Source organism: Natrix helvetica (genome assembly GCF_964273705.1).
Source record: "Natrix helvetica genome assembly, chromosome: 6".
NCBI lineage: Eukaryota > Metazoa > Chordata > Lepidosauria > Squamata > Natricidae > Natrix > Natrix helvetica.
This window is the reverse complement of record NC_138553.1, coordinates 40,549,795-40,566,189: the sequence shown is the minus strand read 5'-3', so window position 1 is coordinate 40,566,189 and position 16,395 is coordinate 40,549,795.

The following is a 16,395-nucleotide window of genomic DNA, read 5'->3' as shown; positions in this document are numbered from 1 at the left end:
TTAGAAATTATATCAGCTGCTCTGAACGGATTACAATAAAACTTGGACCCTTGTTTCAATCATGACCTGGACCACTAAAATAATTCATGCTTCTCTGTGGGTGGGTTTAAAGGTCTTGGCCAAAGATGAGGGCTTATTTGTGGGTCTAGAGAGAGAGTATGTAGCTTAATTTCCAGAATTTCCATCTTTAGCTGTCCTAAAATGGCTTTTCCTCTCCCTTTCTGTTTTGCACTTAGAAACCTACAGGCTTGGGCTGCCACGTGGAAATAGACAGAAAAGGAAGGTCACAACTCTGGAAGTAGGAAAATTACTACCACAAAACCCCAGAAGGGTAAACCAGCAAAGCCCTAGGCATAAGGTTAGCTGAGGCATAGTGTTGGCAGAGTGGCTAAACAAGATGTCCTTCAGAAGCTCCAGACATAGGAATAGAGGGAGCAATAGTAGAGGTCCAGACCCACAGCAAGTGGGGTGGAAAGAAAAAGATGCTCGTAATCCAGAATCTTTCCAACAGGTTATGGAGCCTTGGACTTGTGCCTGAACATGAACAAGCCAAGATTACTATACCCAGAGGACAGCTGCGAAACTAGAATGGGGACACAATCCATCAGTTTTCTGTTCTTGGACAATTTACACATTAACAAGACCTTCAAGAAAACTTGATTCCAAGGAAGAAGATTCGAATTTGAATTTGTGGATTCCTGCACAGAATGAAAGAACTTGGTTTTTTTTATCAGTCATGGATAAGAGTGCAGGCAAGAAGACTGCCACCACTCACCTTCATCTTTTGCATAGGTAGCATTACATAATTGAAAGGAAGATAGTCGTGTCTGACAAAGGAAACTTGGCTTCATCCCTTTCTTTATGTTTAGTTTTCAGGTCAGTAACAACTGGAAAAGATTTGCCAGAGCTGCACAATCCAATCCTTTGCCTGTTTGTTCGGAAGTATGTCCAACGAGCATCTCTTGCTTATTTTAATCCTACTCAGTATATAAAACATTTGTTATTCTAACAGAATTAAAACAAAGAGGAGGAGGAAGAAGAAACAGCAGCTAATTTCTGAAACACCAGTCTCACCACATTTAGTTATTTATAGCTGGATTCGGTCATAAATCTTGATGCTATCAGACACACTGCTTCCTATGCAATGCATATTTGAAAGTGTCAGAGAAAGTACTATTCCACAAAGAGATTTAATTCCAAACCAAAACTCTCTGGAGAAAGAGTAGTGACATCTGCAAGTCTAAAGCTACAATATTACGCTCATTAATGCATGAGTAAGCTACACAGGCTGGGCTGCATTATTGCTATTTTAGAATTCTTACTGGAGGTGAACACACCACCAGCAGCATTTTGTGGCAAATTAAAGATTAGAATACACATGTAGAAATATATCTTGGTTTGTGTGCATGTATGTGTGTGTGCATATATATAATATTCATACATATATATTTATATACAATAGGTATATACATATATACATAGATATATGTATGTGTGGTGAGCCTATCACATGTGCAATGGCCAAATTGATTAATGATGTATAAAAGCAGATATATCTTTAATGGTAGTTTTTACACTGATGATGTTAGCAGAGGCTAACTAAAGCTAAGTGGGCAATATATTTTAAGTTCCGGGGTAGCAATGACTGTTTTTCCTTTTATAACAACACCTGGAACTCGTATTTTAGGATAATTGTGTGTGTGTGTGTGTGTGTGTGTGTGTGTGTGTGTGTGTACATACATACACCAAGTTGATTGAATTAATTTTCAGCCATCATTTTTGTGCTGGTCATTTGCTTGTTGCTGGCAAAATACTCAGATACCCTGCTGGAAAGTATTACCTGGAAAATCAAATCAAAAGGGTTTGTTATAATTAACGTTTATAAAGCTTATTACAAACCTACAGTGTGTCATCCTGATAAAACGTCAGCTCAATAAAGCTGAATCAAAAGAAAAGATAGAATTTGAGGAAAATATAATTTAGGGAAAGAAATGCTTTATGAGAAATGATTATTGTGTTGTGCACAATTTGTATGCCTGTCTCAATCTCTGGAAAAAAAATGCGTATGAGCTCTTATTAACACCATATTCTTGCCGCAAACTCCGAGTTCGAGCTGATTTCTTTTCATTTTATTAACATTCTGATCCGGGACATTTTTCTTTAAGGACAAATGCAGACCTATTTCTGAAGGGATTCTCTCCCTTCCCGGAAAAATACTCAGACACGAAGGTTCAGAAGGGCGAATCAAGTCCGCCCTGTCCGACTGCTTCTCGGCCAGGTGGGGGAGCTGCCAAACCAAGCGCCCACTGCCCCTCGACGGTTCTACTGGAGCAAACGGGAGGCGAGCGGCTGCAATTTCCCCGCCGAATTTATCTGACACCCCCGGGGGCCACTGTGAATTCAGATCACTCTTACTCTGCTTGTTGGGAAGTGGACCCCAGTTTCCCCTCCCCCCCGCGCGCTCCTCCCCCCAGTTCTGCGACACCGGGTTCCGGGCGGAAAAGTCAAAAGAAGCTAACGCGGGAACAGTGCGCTCGCTCGAGTTTCTGGGCAAGTCGGATCCGAATTATGGTTTAAATCGCAGAAGGCAATCCGGCTAGCAGCTCCCTCCTCATACTGGCATCCCGTTTGGGGTGCAGAGGCGACCTCTTCCTGGCTTACGCTACACGAAGCCCTAGAACCGAGCTAGCAAACTGCATTTTTTATAAACTCCTTGAAAGTTTGAACCCAGAAAAAGGAAAGCTCTCTCTGTCAGACAAGCAACTGTGTCCCCCGAGGTGGACTCTCGCACTCTTGATACTGGCGTGTGGGTGAGGATGATGCCGAAACTCGCTTTGCCTCTGTATTCTAAAATCACCGACAGGAAACGGGATGCCTGCCAGATCCCACCAGCCGCAGCCGGCAGGGCCAAAGGTAAAGGCTCTGGGTACCGCAAATAGCTGGTGGGCGCTGAGCTCTGCTTCCTCGAAGAGACGTTGATTCGATACGACTTTTAATGCTCGACGTTTCAAAATTCAGAATGCCGGCGGGCCCCGAGGTCGCCAGCTACCATACCCCTTCAGACGACCAAGATTTCTCGAGCCCTTTCTCTGCTTGAACCGAGGAGGTAAAATGCTCTGAAGTAGGACTAGACGATCTGGGAAACTTTTTCCCTGCGCAGCTTTGCAATGGGCTGAACCCGACTCTTAGACCGAGACCGAGCTTTCTTACCCCGTTCCAAAGAAGAATGCCACTGCTCAGGGTCTTCAGTCTGGCACCCTCTGTAATCAGGGCTTCGCTCGAACCCAGATGCCCGCCCGCCACACCCCTGAAACCGAAGGGTCTGCAGACCCAGGCTTCAAGGTACCTGCCAAGGAAGACTGTACCGGTAGCCCTCAACTTATGAACACAATTGAGCCCTACATTTCTGTTGCTAAACGAAACATTTATTAAATAGATTTTGCCCCCGTTTTACCACCTTTCTTGCCACAGTTGTTAAATGAATCACTGCAGTTGATAGGTTAGTAACCTTGACTTGGCTTGTCAGAAGGTCACCAAAGAGGGTGACTTGGGACACAGCTACGGTCACAAATATGGTCACAAATATGAACCCGTTACCAAGCATCTGAATGTTGATTGCATGACTATGGGGGATGCTGCCAAGGTCATAAGTGTGGGAAAACGTCCATAAATCACCTTTTTGAGTGCCCTTGTAACTTTGAACGGTCACTAAACAAACTGTTGTAAGTCGAGGACTACCTATACTGTTTGCCGAGGGCCCTCCTTTCTGTTTCTGGCCAGAAAGGGTCGAGTTCTCAGATCGCTTTGTTTCCAAACTGCTCGGGAACCTGGGCTTTGAAACCTGGTCTCTGCTGGAGGCCTTAGATCCAACCAGGATAGGACGGCCGCTTCTCGTCCTCGCCAAGAGGCGAAAAGGCTTTGGGCTGATTGTGGAGCATTCGCCGAGGCCTTGTAGCCACCCGATTCCCTCGGGGTGATTCACCCGAGGCCTGTAAGGCTTATATAAAACAAGCTGGACAGCCGGATGGCAGGGCAGAACGCGAGTCCGGATTCCCTTTGCCGGTTCCCTTTGCCCTCCGGAATATGACACGGAAAAGCGGGGGGGGGGGAGGGGACCTCGCAAATGGTGAAAAAGCATCTGAGCGATCCGCTGAGCAATCCAATTATATTGCTCGACCTTGAACCGGGGCGTCTAGTTGGTGCTGATTCTGTTTCTTAAAGGTTAAACGCCTCCGGCTCAGAAGCAGATTTCTGCCTTAAACCCACAGGATGCAATCGCTCCGGCCTTTTTTTTTTTTAATTTTTATTTTAAAGGATTTAGTTTTATTTAGCAGCAGAAATGGCGCCATTCAAGCGGCCTTTGCTGAATCCAGGGAAGTTTACTCAGGATTAACTGCGTGTCGCCTCCGGGTCATGTTGGCTGCGTCCATGCCATTCATTTCTAGCCTTGGACAGCGGAGCTCTTATGGAGCGGATTGTCAATTACAAATCCTATCGTTTAGCCAGCGCTGCCCCTAGAAAAAGTCCAATTCGTGCTCTCCTGCCTGTAAGTCGACTTGACTGATCCGTGTCCCTCTTTGAGTAGTAAATGTGGATCGAAAAAGCAGGCGAGATGCATATTGTACATTCTTCTTGGTAGGATATGAACAACCTCATATATTCTGCAGCTAAACGCTTAATATCAACTAATCTGAATCCCAATTACTTTTGGCTAGCCCACATGTTATTATGTAACATTTTAATACATTTGTGGAATTAAGATTGCACAGCAATCAATTTTTCCTTTCCTTTCCAAGAACAACAATGAAAAAAAAAAAACCTGAGACGTCAAACAAGAACATATTCCATTTTAGAAAGGAAAATATTTGCATTTAATCTTCATATTATTGGTTTTGGGATTTATCCCTTCACAGGTATTGGATTGGTTCAACCAGAAAGTGAGACTGTGTTTTTTCCCCTCTTTTTCTTCTATTGGTAATAGTGGGATTTTAAAGTCTAGAATAAGATGGATCTCATAGCAATTTTAAAATAAATAATGGGATTAAATATTGTGAACATAAAATTCAGATATGGAAACAAAAGTGCTGTGCAAAATGTAAATACTTGCTGTACATCACAGACAGTATACCGCTAGCAATGAATATAGTAACTTAAAACAAAAAGCCAGAGGGGTAGGGAGTCAAAGACTTGCTTTACAAGTCTTGTCTTAAAATGATACATTTTAAGAATTTTACATGAACAGAGAACTACAGTTTGCTAAGTAATTTTTTTAAAAAATCATATTTCTACTTAAAACTAATTGCAGATCTTCCTCCAGAAAAACTAGTTTCACCTGATCCTCAAAACTCATGCGCAAGAACTCATTCATTGCACAAGTCTAATTCTTTGCACAAAAAACTTCTTTGGAACTTGTCACTTTTGAAATTAACAAGAGTCAGTAAGGTAGGTTGAATTGGATTGGATTGCACAGCACTTTGCACCAGAAAGCTTTGCTTTAAGTAGAGCTCATTGACACACTAATTTTCACAATTTCAGAAAAAGGAGGGACGAGACCCAAAGGAAAATGAAATGCCTGAAAGATAGTCAATTGTTGTGGCTCCAGAAGAGATAAAGAATCATCCAATTGTAATGCCTCAAAGAATATATCCACTCCTGCCTGATACTTGCTGGAAACTGACATAGGGCCTGGAGCTAGTTTCAGGATATCCAGGTAGGGAGGACCAAGCCCTATAGAAGTTAAGGGGATTTCCATCGAGGTAGACATTTGCAAATTCACCCTCTGGGGCTGTAATCTCTCTCTCTCTTTTTTTTTTAAAAAGCGAAATTGGATGGCTGTGTTTTCACCACAGGCTTAACTAGTTCGTTTAAAGAGCAAGCGCTTGCATTTCCATTTGTTAACCTTGGTTACTTTAACCTTGGTTAAGTGCTTTTGGTAACTTTGCCTTGTTATACAACCCATATCTTTAAGGTTCTATGTATTACACAAACTCAGAAAAAAAAGTGGTTAATTTAGAAATGAAATTAGATTGAGAATTGTGAGGATTCGGTTGATGAGCTTTATTATGAGTTAAGTTTCTTAGGCTTCTCCTTCAGAGTTTGATTTTGTGTGCATTTTTTTTTCAAATACTGAGATAAGGACTTGTAGGGCATGCAACATGATTGCAACTGTGTGCATGTTTCCCTGGAAGATCTTAAATGACTAACCATAATGTGGTTTGGTTGGATTTCTTTTAGCATGTCATGTGAACTCAGCCATACTTTATGCCTTAGGATATTGATGTCTTCTCAACTAATAGTCATCTGTTCAACAAACCAATGTTAAATATAGGGTAATTGATTAAGGATTTGTATACGTGGAGTCCTTGGTGCTCTCTGAGTTTGATACAGAGTTTTCATTACCAAACTAGGTAACATCATCAGTGCAATCCAACAGTTCAACCCTGAGCTATAAATATTGTCTTCTATCAGTATTTGGGTGGGTGTGTAATTGAATTGATTAAATCAGTAATGCTAAATAGAGTGCGGTTTCTGACATGTGGCAGGTCAGTCTTGCAAGTAAAAGACTGATAAAAGACCAGGAGACTAGGCATCTCCACTGGAGACTAAGCTGGTTTTCAAGAGCTTGTGGGTCCATCTCTAGCGTCCATTCAGGGTGCCCTGCTACAGGAAAAACGATACTCAAAGCCTGATGCTGTTTGAATTAAGAGAAGGATGCCAGGTCCAGACTGAACCACATTTGGAATCTCATCTCTTCGTATATGTTTCAAGCTAATTTTTTGATCCCTTTGAGAGAGATGTCAAGGGTGGGGGATTGGGTCATAAAACCTGATTTTAAATGAGTCACCTTTTTCACCTTAAACAGTGGAAAGGGAAGTTGTACTGGGGGGGGGGCATCTGGAGCTTCCCTTATACTAATTGCTATTGGAGCAAAACAAGGAGAGTTTTCCAGATATTTTAAGACCTCGTCTATCAATAGTAGAATCAGCTACATCATTTACTAATATTGGGGGGCGGGGGGAGAGAGAAACCTGCACTATGACTTTTTCCCTAACTTCATTTTTGTCCCCTAAGACACATGCCACCAAAATGCTGGACTGCTGCAACTGGCAAGCTGTTTTACTGAATTCAAGTGGAAGTTTGGGCAGGTACCAGCAGTCTAAGCTTAGGGTCTATGGAGGGGGCACCAAGGCAATTGAGCTCCCATACTGTATGTAGATTAGCCAAATACAGTTCAATATCTGCTGTGATCACCTATATAGGCATGGTTTTTAGTTGAGGTAATAAAAATAATTGGCTAAAATATTTTAGTTATTTTAGTTTTTTGCACATCAAATGAATGATTAGCCTTTGGTTTAAACGGACACACAATAACAAATAAAAGCATTTGCATAGACATAGACGCAGAGTAGGTTAAGCATCTTGCATAGATGTTATGTGTGCACACATGTCCAGTGGACTATTCTGCACCTGAGTTTCCTCAAATGATGAAAAGATCCTGTTGGTGCTGCCGATTGGCTCTATTTGGGGCTCCCTGTCCAACCAAAAATTGAGAGGGGAGTTATCTTGAAATTAGATTTTATTTTCCTTCCTTTTTAGTGCACAGGATTGTGATATAGTTCCCTGGGCACGCACAAGTGGGAATCAACTACATTAAATTAGTAGATCGAAGACCATTTGAGATTCTGAATTATCTTTTGAATCTCACATTTACACATTGTCTTCTTTTTATACCCCAAATCATCACAATTCTTTATAGGACAAGATCAGTGAGTGTGTTTGGTGATTTTATTTTAACTGATTACTTTGACCATTTTGAATAAAACAGGCTAATCCACATGCTCCTTTTAAAAAACCGATCTATACCTTGCATGGGCGTTTTCTCCTGATGTGGGGCATGGATCAGTTTCTTCTGGTACCCTTCCAAAAAGACTAAAGAGGGTTTTGTGTCAAGGTGAATATTCACATTTCCAGTTTTAATCCAAGGGAATTGTTTGTACAAGATTGCAAAGTGAATTTCTCAACTTCGGCTGATTCCTGCTCCAAATCTGTACTGTGACTTTCTCATTGTTATCTCGAATTACATCTTTCCCTTCCAATATGAGCACATGCCTTTCAGGATACAGATCACTTTCACTACTTACAAATAAGCTTCATAGATACAGCTTATATATTGTATCTGGGCAGTATAAATTCCATCTGGACATCTTCAAGCTATGTTGGAGTAGATTTCCATTATCATCAACTACAAGGACCAATGATGATAGGTGTTCTAGCTCAGAACATCTGGGGGGGGGGATTAGGTCGGGGAAAACACTGGTACTTTTTAAAAGTAGATTCATTGTCATCCACCAAGGTTTAAAAATCCTTTCCTTGCACCACTTCCCCAAGAGCAAATCTCACATAACTAAATTTGGAGTAAACCTGTGAAGAAACAAGCTGCAGTTTAATGCCCCCTTTCCAGAGACCATCCCATCTGATCTCGCTGGGATTTTGGAGTAAAATATATCGGGAACAGGGAGAATGCGACTATGCAAATAAATCAGAGGGGAGGGCCACCGACGGATCCGTCTAGGGCAAATAAATAGATCACAGGTCCACCGACGGATCCTCCGTGCACAGCAATAGTATCCCCAGATCCTTGAAACAAGCACTCACAGGGGCGGGAGAGAGATGAGGTTCATGCCCTGCATGTGAACTTTTCAGCGCATCTGGAGAACTGCTGTTGGGAAGAAAATATAGAACGGGGGCTCCAACCTTCCTCAAGCTAACTTGGCATTAAATCCTGTTCAACTCCGCCGTGGGATTTTCGATCTCTGGACGGACTTTGGTCTGGATCCAGAATGGAGTTTATATTTATTTGGTCCCTCTCCTGAGCCCAGGTGCTTGAGGGATTAAAGTAAAGCTGACCTTCGCCGTTTCTGAGTACCTGCCTATCGAGACCGAGACCAAACCGGGCCCCGCTCTCACCTCTAAGTCGAGAAGGAACCGAAGACCGTAAACCCGAGAGGTGCATTTCGACTTGATAAAAGATGATACGTCCAGGAAACCAGTTGCGAAGAGTTTTCTTGCAGTCTCTTCTGAGTCAAGGGAGGCAAGAAAGTGCTGGAGTCTTTTAGACGGCTTAGGCAAGCGGCCAAGCCTTGACGACCGGCCCCAAGTCGGTTCTTGTGCGTTAAGGGCTCCCTCTTGTTCCTTCTCTGCCCGCGTCCTCCCCTTCAAAGCGGCGGGACTCCTGCTTCGGAAAAGGAAGAGACCAATGAACATCCCCCGTCACGGCAGGACTCTGGGTCCCTATTTCTCGGTGCCTACTTTACACTGGGCATCCGAGAACCCTAAATATAGCCGTGGCAATGAAAGCCAATTTCCTTCCGACACCAAGGAGAGACCGGCGCCTTGGGGCTCTGTCCTCAGGGCAGAGTTGGGTCTCTTCAGACTAAACCGTGGGCGGGCCCAGGAATTTCATGAATACCATTTCCCTTTAAACCACTTGTAAAGTTATCAGATGCTGCTAAGTTGCTTTAAAACTTAAGATTAGCAGAGAAACTTTCGAAGGCTCTCTGGGGAGTCACAAGCAACACTGAAAGGGGTGCTAAGAGGACCCTGGCCCTTGGTCCTCTGGAGTCATGCCGCTGACTCCATCGGAATTGGGTGGCTTTGTTTTATTCTTGAAAGAGAGAATTTCCTATCAGGATATTCCTCTGGCTCACTCCAGGCACGCCACTTGCTCTCTATGCTCTCTCTCTCTCTCTCCCCCCCCCCCACTCCCCATCTGAATTTCTTTTCACGCTCATCGCTGAGCGAGCTTGTCCAAAACTAGCACAGGAGTGTGAAGGAAACGGGAAGCGTTGGGATGCGGACAGATCTGCCCCGAAGGCTTTGAATAGCTCTCTTTCCAACGGGACGATTTACACCCTTCCAATCAATCGGAAATTAAACCACGTGCTTGTTATGATTTCTTTCTCTGTTGGGATACGTAGCAGACCTAACACCTATTTTTAGGAGAAATCGTTTTTATCTGTGTGTAAATTTGTGCGCGTGTACGCCTATACCACTAAGAACGACCGTATTGAGCTCCATGGGGTTTACCTGGGCGGCCGCGTAGAATTGGGTTGCAGTGGCGTGTAAGCCTAGATTCCCTTATCGAGAGTTAGACTCCTTTAAGCTCGAGGAGACGCGTTGAGTGTGAACTGCGCGAAGGCAACGAAAGAGCTTTGCAAACCTTAAAGTTCTAGTTCCAGGGTATTTGCAGGCCTCTTAGAGCAACATCAGAATCTTTATTGGGGGGGGGGGGGTTAAGAGATGGTTTAATCGGATCTGGCGATAAAGTAGAGAGGCGGAACCAAGCACATTTCTCACCTGTCCCCAAAAGTTTGCTCCATCCTTAGAATCTTAATGACATTGAGTATTTCAGAAAGCATTATTGTCCTTACCAGGAGAGCAATGAGAAGTAGGAAGCTTTTTTTGTTTCTTTTTCGAACTGCTCAGTCCAACATCTTAAATCACCCTGAATTAAACATTTTCTAGTAGTTTAGCATCTGCCCAGGTAAATCTGTACCTTAGAAGTGTTTGGTTATAATACCACTCGAAGAACTCAAGTTGAACAGCACATTTTAATTATTTACAATAATTGTTAATGACATAATTATAAGAGATATTTGCAATGAAATCTGGACAAGGAGAAACACACACACACACACACACACACACACACACACACACACACACACACTAACCTACCTGAATCTGGAGACCATATAATAAGCATGGAAGGTATGAGGTAGGAACATTTTGTTCTTATTTACAGAATGCGAACTAGTCGAATAAGTTGCTTCGCTTCTTTCTACCCCGCCTGTCTAGATTTGAAGCATTTAAAAATATCCCTCATTCTCAACAGGCTTCTTAGTAAATAATCCTAAATTTATATTCCAAACAATCGAGAAAGAGATCCGGGAGAGAAATCTCTTTCTGAGCGAGTCTGTGCTTTCCTCTGCCGCTTCTTTTGAAGAAAGCTGGAAAACCTTGACGTTTTTCTTCCACAAATAGGCGCCTCTTTGCAAGGCTGGCAATAAAATCGATTCCTTGTAAGCAAGACAGAACGCAATGGGAAGGCCAGCTCTAAACTTTAACTACGACGTTTTCCTGAATGTTGGGTGTGGGAGGATGGGAGAGAAACAGCGGTGGGAGATCGGACAGGAGGAACAAGCTCCATTGAAACTGGAGGGCTGGGAGACTCTTCTTGAAATTAACGCGGGCTTTGAAATTGACGTAAAAGCCATTGCGAGGTGTTCCTCGTGGGCAATTTCAAAAGGCGATTCTTTGAAGAGCTAAAACAGTGAGGAGGGGGGAGCTCCTAGTTTGTGGGGAATTGATGCTGGGGGAAGGGTGGGGAGAGAACCAGGAAGAAAGTGGGCAGTGTAACCAAATAGTTGGGTTACAATAATGAGAAAGGAGAGCTGACCACTTAATATAACAGGAGGCAAACCTAGTGATTTTTCTCTTATTTGAAGAGTGTCAGCATGTTGGAAGGAACGTTCTCTTCGCAACTCTCTCTGCGTGAGGGTCTGGATCCGGTGAAATCCTGTGGATCCTGTAACGTTAGCCGAGCGGGGGCGGGGGGCGCTTACGGGAAAGCAGGGCTCTCAAAGAGAGGGCTCCCCGTTTTCCTTCCGCTGTTAGCGCTAAGAACATTATAACACTTGAACTGAAGCTTTTAAATCAAAGTATGTGATCTTTAATTGCAGGAGCCTTTTAAAAACCGAGAAAAGAGCTGTGGTTTTTTTCTCTATCTTTCTCTCCCCCTGCCCCTTCGCTTTTTTATGTGGAAGATAGTTATCTTAAATGCGTAATGGTTTTCCTTTCGGGTAACTCAGGTATTTTTAGCAGAGGCGGATGGTGAACACCCCCGCTCCGCTGTAAAAATGAACACTGCTGCTCCCCTTTTCACTTACTGTATTTCCTTCCTACTCCCCCCTCGTTTTCTTCCAGCGTCTTGCCAGCAGCGCTCTCTCCCCCTCCCCCCTCCTTCTGAAGCCAGTCGCGAGGTGTCCTCTGCTCCTGGAGCTCATTAGCTGCCCCAATTTCACCCTCTGAAGGGCGAGCGGTCGGGGCCGAGCCGAGGCTGAAGGCTGACGCAACTCGTCAGCTGCACTTTTCAGCACCGTCCCTCAACAGGCGGGTTCCTCGCCGCCGGCCCGGGCTGCGGGGAGGTAGTTTGTCCGGGATGGCTCCCGAGATTATCTCAGGAACCGTTTTCCTCCTCTTGCACACACCCCTCCCGCCACGAACCGTCTCCCCATCCAGCCGACACCCTTCCGCAGCCGGTCCGGGGAAGGCTGCATTTCTGGAACACAGCCCCACATCTGCCTGCCGGCCGCTGGGAGAAACCTGGCCGTCTGGCTTTTGCAGCCGGAGAAGGCGCCCTTTCAGAGGATGCTCTTCGGAGCGATTGCGCCTCTGACTCGTCGGAGCGGGCGGGCAGAGGTGGGAGAAAACGCGACAGGATAGGACAGGACGGGAAAAGCATTCGGGCCCCCTCCTTTCCTCCCGGGCTTCTTCTTTCCCCAAGCGTCGTCTGGCTGGATCTGTTTTGCGCTTCTCCGGTTTTGGAGATGCGAAGGGCCTGGGGGGCGAGGCGAAAGCTGCGCACCAAAGGTAACTCAGAAACAGTTGCGAAGAAAGACTCTAGCGGGGCTTCTTGTCTCCCGATTCAGCGAGCCCAGGAGAGCAGACTCTTTTTCTTTCTCTTTCCCTCTTCCGTTCCTTCCTTTTTCCTTCCCTTCCCTTCCCTCCCCCTCTTTAGGGAAACATTCTGCTGGTCCGCCTCCCTCGCCCCTCCCTGGGCTCGATCTTATCACATCCAAGGCTTATAAATCACGGGAGCTTGTCTGGCGAGAGGTCACACCGCCTCCCTAAATCCAGGGCAAAGCCGGTAGAGACCGTGTACAAGACAGCGGAAGAAGACGAGGGGAATCCTTCAAATTCCCGGCGGCTTCCAAAGAAAGAGGCCGGGTGACCCCCGTTGGATGTTTGGCCTGCCCAACCCTCCCGGGGAAAGGGAGGAAGGGCGAATCGAAGGGTCCCTCTTACTCTCCTCCCCCCTCTTCATTCTTTCCTCGCGTGGGCTGCCTTTGAAGGCGAGGAGGAGGACGCTCATGACTTTCATTTCAAAGATACAGAAAGCCACATCTCTCTGACTGATGAAGGCTGGGGAGGGGAGAAGGGAGGGTGAGGGAACTCCGAACTCGGAAGGTTATCCTAAGGTTCTGGAACGATTTTTCAAAGCTACAGTCCGGAAGGACTGAACTTTAGGCACCTTTTTCCTTTGTGTGACTGCACAAAACGATCTCATCCCAGTTGTTAACGTAGTAAGTTGCTTCTTGCCCGAAATCCTCCCTTCCTCCGGTACAAAATTTGTGAATGGTTCTCTCTACCTTGTGCATCGGGAGGCCACCATGCCACACACACCCCGAACTTCGTCCCGAGGTCAATAAGAAACTGATTCTCACTCACAGCTATTTCTGATAGTAGCCAGGGTTTTATGCCCGAAACAAGCGTAGACCCCACAAAGCCAGCAAACAGTCCCCGATGGCGCATCCATTACTTTGTGGCGGAACTCTTTGAACCAATAATCCAACCCAACTTCAAGTCGGTTAGGATAGGCTGTTCCAAATGAGCATAGGACTTTTGTAATCGACCTTTAGGGGATTCTTACTGGCGCTTACAAAAATCTGACTCTTCCGATTTGAATAGTTCGGAATTTGGTACTCAACTCCGGGAAATGCTTATTCATTGATGTGACGTTTAGAGGATCGTCGGGGACAGAAATGCTGGCATTGTTCGAGATTCTACAGTATATGGAGGAGCGTCACCTACTCAGTAGCTCTTTTACTCAAAGCCCCGTCTGGACTGGGCAAATCGCGGCTAACGCAGAAGAAGCCACAGGCAAGAGGGGTAGCTTGTACTAAGTTCGTCTAACGCACATTTCTCTCCAAACGAATCTGGCTCCCACCTCGCCTTGATTTATTCAACACCAACAACAGCAATAATATCCCAAAGTGACTACAGTGGTGCGGGCTTGAAGATGCCTTGTCCTTTCCCACTTCAGGTTTAGAAAGGGGGAGGGGGAGCTCTTATTTTAGCTGTCTCCAATATTTATCAAGAAGCGCCTGGAGCATCCGGAGTGCTGTAAAATGCCTAGCAAAATGCTCAGTGATTTCGAAGCCGTGGGAGAACTGGCTTACTGAACATCCTTACATCTTTTCTCCCAAGGTCCCACTTCCCGGGGCATGCACCCCCCCCCCTCCGCCAACTCTCCTTATAAAGAAGGGAGGCTCTGATAAGGAAAAATGGCACCAATGTTTTACCAGTTTGTGATTTCTCTTATCCCTCGAGATGCAAAGTTCACAGACAGGGGAAGAACGCGGCGAGGAAGGGACAGAGATCCTGCAATATCAGCACAAGAAACGGTTTCGGGGCCAAAGGCCACAACAAAGCGAAACGTGTCTATTCTGCACACCATTCCGACGATCCTGGGAAACGGAATGGGGAGGATTTAAGAACATAAGAGATTGACCGTGTAGGGGACTGGTTGAGCACCGTGGGAGATGCAAGAAGGAATAAATAGGAGAAATGGTTGCAGCATTCCCCCCCCCCCCGCCCGTATTTTTTTTCTGAAATGGAAGAATTAACAGCAGATAAAGGTTTAGATTGGAGAGTATTGTTTTCTTAACAACAAACCAATTTTAGTACGCTGGCCGCACTTATGCACGAAGCTGGTTTACTTGAAATAAACAGTAGGAGACTTTTAGTGACTTAAAGATTAAAGATGCTGGGGTGGGGGTGGGGAGAGAGGAATAAAGACTTTCCTAATTCCTAGGTTACAGTGTTCATAATCAGCTCATTAGCCTTCAAGATGCTAGTTTGATTTTTTTAGTTAATCACACTAAAATTGTTTCATCATCATCACCACCACCACCACCACCACCACCACCACCACCACCACCACCACCATCCCATTTCCAAAAGGGTTCACAATGTACATAGCTCCTTTCTCTGCAATTCCTTGCCCCAGATCCACATAGACCCATCCTTCTGCATTCACTTGAAATATTAAGCCGCCTAATATTTTGATGGAAGGGACAAGATATCAGGCATCTCACTAGGCCTTTCGGTGGGTGGGTGGGATGCTCTCCTGGGAAATCGCCACCTCACGGCTTACTTGGCGCTACCTGAGCCCTCCTCGAGTGCGGAGGACTTTTCCAGATCCCCAGAGCTCCCGCAGGCAGGCAGACGCGCGTTTCTGCGGAGTCAAATTCTTTGGCCTGCCAATCTGTTAAAGTTCGGCAAAGCTGCTCCTGATGGTAAAAAAGGATAAGCTCGGGAACAAGGCTGCTGCACTTTGAAACAGGAGATGCTTTAGATTAGGATCCTACTCAGTCTTAAATTCATTTCGGATCTGCAGCCAGAGCCAGAAGCCACTAAGAGGACCTGCTTATTCCAGAGAATTTCAATCAGAATACAGCAAGGGACCTTGGAGGTCTTCTAGTCCAACCCCACACTCAAACAGAAGACCCGTTATCATTTCAGACAAAGTGACTGTCCAGTCTCTTCTTAAAAACCTCCAGTGATGAATCCCCCACAACTTCTGAAGGCAAGCTTTCCCACTGGTTAATTGTCCTCACTGTTAGGAAGTTTCTCCTTAATTCCAGACTGCTTCTCTCCTTGATTAGCTTCCATCGATTGTTTCTTGCCTTGGTGCTTGCTTCTGGCGCTTTGGAAAATAAATTGACCTTCTCTTGTTTGTAACTGCCCCTCAAATGCTGGAGTACTGCTATCGGGTCACCCCTAGTTCTTTGGAATTTCTAGCAGCAGCAACAGCAGCAGCTGTTTTCCACGCCGGCCTGGCAGCGCTCTCATTTTTGCTGGCTTCCCCAAGGCACTTCCTTCGAAGGCGGCCAGAGAAGTTTCCCGGGCGATTTCGGAGCGGCGCTGTTTTGCCGGCTCAACCAGGAAACTTTGGAAAAATCTTGCGACTGTTCAGCGGCCGCCCCTCTCATCACCGCCCCTGCTCATCGGTCGCCTTTGCTTTCCTCCTCCGGTTTACCGGAGCCGAAGCTAAATCTTCGGGTCGACACGGCCTCGTTCGGGGCAGGGGAGGCGGGGCGGGGGCAGGACTCCTCTGGGCTGGGAAGAAGCCGGCCCGAAATGTGAGTCGGTCCCCCTCCCCTTCGCCGGCTGTGGGCCGAGGCTTGGAGGAGGGGGGAGGGAAGGGGCCAGCAGGCTGGGTGGAGCCAGCGGAGGCTGCGCGCAGGGAGGGTTGCGCAAGAAACCCCTGCTGCGCTTCAAGATATAAAAAGCGCCGTCGGGGCGCCTCCGTCGCGGCAGCCAGGGAGCAGG